The sequence below is a fragment of the Octodon degus genome, unplaced genomic scaffold, assembly GCF_000260255.1.
Source record: "Octodon degus isolate 3935 unplaced genomic scaffold, OctDeg1.0 scaffold00023, whole genome shotgun sequence".
Taxonomy (NCBI): Eukaryota; Metazoa; Chordata; class Mammalia; order Rodentia; family Octodontidae; genus Octodon; species Octodon degus.
Window position 1 is genome coordinate 20,426,706 of NW_004524599.1, and position 2,874 is coordinate 20,429,579.

The window sequence follows — 2,874 nt, forward strand, 5'->3', positions numbered from 1 at the left end:
GCGCGGGGCGGGCGCCTGGAGGGGCCGGCGGGAGGATGGGGCGGGCGGGGCGTCGGGGCGGGAGGACCGCGCTGCTGGGCAGGCGGCGGGAGCCGCGGCGCTCGGGGCGGCCCAGGCGTGTTCGCGGGTGGGTGGGTGTGTGGGTGGGTGGCCCGCAGTCCCAGAGGCGGGGAACAGAGCCGCCGCCGCTTCCCGGAGGAGCTTGGGCCCAGGAGCCCGCGCACAGCGGCCAAGAGCTGAGCCAGCCGCCAAGTGACAAGGACACCCGCAAGAGCCTGCAAGGCAGAACGGGCCGAAGGAAAGTTGAGACAGACCGTATAGACGCAGGGTGACTGTTTTAGAGTACGTAGAAGCGACCCAAGCGTCTGAAGTAAATAAATTTCTGGCAAAGGGCAGCAAAACAGAACTGCCCCCTCTGAGGTTCGAACTCAGGACCTTCAGATTATGAGACTGACGCGCTGCCTACTGCGCTAAGGAGGCAGGTACTGCAAGCTTCTCGTCATATACTTTTATCCTCGGATTTCACCCTGCTGGGCCGTTTCCGTTCTGATCATCATGTTCGTAAATTTCTGAGAGAGAGAGAGAGAGAGAGAGAGAGAGAGAGAGAGAGAGAGAGAGGGAGAGGGTTTCTCAGGAACTTAAGGACAGCGTGGCAGTGCCCCGTGTCCCAGCTGAGTCAGGAGCTGTCCTGGACCCCGCGGAAGGCCGGTTCGACCCGGGACGGCGGGGTCAGGGTTAGGTTTGGGGTAGGTTAGGGTTAGGCTTGGGGATAGGGCTTGGATTGGGGGGTTAGTTTTGGGGTGCAGTTTAGGGGTAGCTGGGGCAGGGCTAGGGTCTGGCTTGGGGATCAGGAGTGGGGACAGCAGCGGCCGCGCAGCCCCTTCATCGTTTTCGGCCTGGCCCGCGGCCAGCGCCCTCGCTCCCCTCTGGGGAAGCCTCTTCCCAGCTGGAGAAGGGGAGCCCGGCGCGCCCCCGGAAAGCGATCGATTTCCGATTTAGTTCGATCTCAGATCCCTGCTCGTTTCTGCCGCTCTCGTCCCGGGCTCGGACTCACTCCGCGAGGCTTTAGGTGCGAAGTACTGAGAAGGAAAACAGGAAATCCCACCCAGCCCTGGGCCCTGGCAGGCAGGACGCACTGTATCGAGTCATGCGGGAACTGAGGGTGACAGCAAGAGCAGCGCCCACCCCGTCCTTACATCCTTGAAGTTGGAATGTGGCCTTGGACGCTGTCTTCCTGATCTATAGAAACACTGAATGAAGGCACAGGACACACAAAATGTTACCGAGATGTTGCTGACATTTGATGTACCCTGGCGCACCCGCATGCGCCGGCCGTGCAAATGTAACTTCTGGCATCCTACTCCAACTGTGAACTTAGCACGGAAGGTGCAAAGATAACCCACGCGCAGTTTTCACAGGTACGTAGACGGCTCCTCGTGCTGAAAGCGCTGGTGCCCGCAACCTGGCCAAGACACCCCGCTGCCTGTTCAGCTTCGCCGGGATACAGCGAAAAGCCGAACGAGGAACAGGCAGATTTAGTAATTCAGGAGGGGCTGGGCGGCCAGGGCTTCGGGAAGGGCGAAGGTGACGACGCCCGCCTCAGCCGCAGCGAGTGGGAGGAGTGGGGCGCTTTGCACTGCCGTGCAGAAGCAGCGGTAGAAAGAGCAGGTTCGACGCCAGAAGGGGAAAGCGCCAAGCTGCAGCCCCACGCCTACTGCTGATCGCGCGGACTGAGCGAGGGGACCTCTGACTCCCAGCTCGCCCCGCCCCCGCCCCCGCCCGGGGCGAGCGGCCGGGCTAGGAAACGCCCAGACGCGCTGATCCGCGCCCGGCCAGAGCGAGCGCACGCAGCCGACTGCCAGCGACCGACCGCGGGACAAAAGCCTGGTTGGAGGGTGGCCTACTGGCGGCCAACTTGTCGCATCCTGCTGAACCGCACCGGTGTGGCGCGGGGTGTGCGAGGCCCACCTGGTGCCCGCAGCATGGAGGCAGAGCTGCAGAAGGCTGTCAGGGAGCTGTTGGTTCTCTGGGGTGTTCTGCGGGGAGACCTCCTCCCGGCTTTCCGGGTGAGCTCAGGGCTGTGCGGTCGCGGAGCATGGCTGGGCTCCGTGCGGGGGAGCGCTGGTCCTCCGCTGGAGCACGGCGTGTGCCCGGCGCAGGAGCGTCTCGCGGTGCAAGTCCCAAGGCCGTTTGGTCCTGCTTTATCTGGTTTTTCTTTTTCTACCCATCCTAGACCCGCTTTTCAAGGAACTCTCTGTAGTAAGGTTTGTTTTTAACTCCTACTGAGGGTTAGCTAGGCAACCTCGCGAGACCCCTGCTCTGCTATCTCGTGTACAGACCCCTGTGCTTAGAGGAGGCGCGCGAAGGGAAGAGGCAGGGAACCCCTGGAGCCACCGCGGACTTGGCAGCTTGAGAATCTTGTCTTAGCAAGACGCCTCGTTGGTTTCGCATACAAATTTGAACCTTAGAGAGCGACTCAACAGTCCTTAACCTTTTTCTTTGTTAAATTTACTATTAAACTAAGTAAATTTAACAATTTAATTGTTATCAATTTACTTAATTGTTATTAAGTATTAATTTTTAAAGTGATCAATGATTCAAGTAGTGAACCTCTCCACCTACAGCTCTGCTTCAGCTGCGTTCCTCAGCCACTTCAGGAGGGGCCTGGCAGGCGAGGGTGGGTGGCCCGGAGCGACAGTGGGCGGTGCCTGTGGGTGGGCGGGACGACAGCGGGCGGTGCCTGCGGGTGGCCCGGGGCGACAGTGGGCGGTGCCTGCGGATGGCCCGGGGCGACAGTGGGCGGTGCCTGCGTGTGGGCGGGAGCGACAGCGGGCGGTGCCTGCGAGTGGCCCAGGGCGACAGTGGGCGGTGCCT

General features: G+C 61.4%; 1 non-coding gene across 1 annotated transcript; it reads right to left on the bottom strand.

Annotated features, from left to right (window-relative positions):
* Positions 1-407: 407 nt before the first annotated feature.
* Positions 408-480, bottom strand: Trnam-cau. The gene has a single exon. It is a non-coding gene; the product is annotated as a tRNA-Met (tRNA).
* Positions 481-2,874: the final 2,394 nt, after the last annotated feature.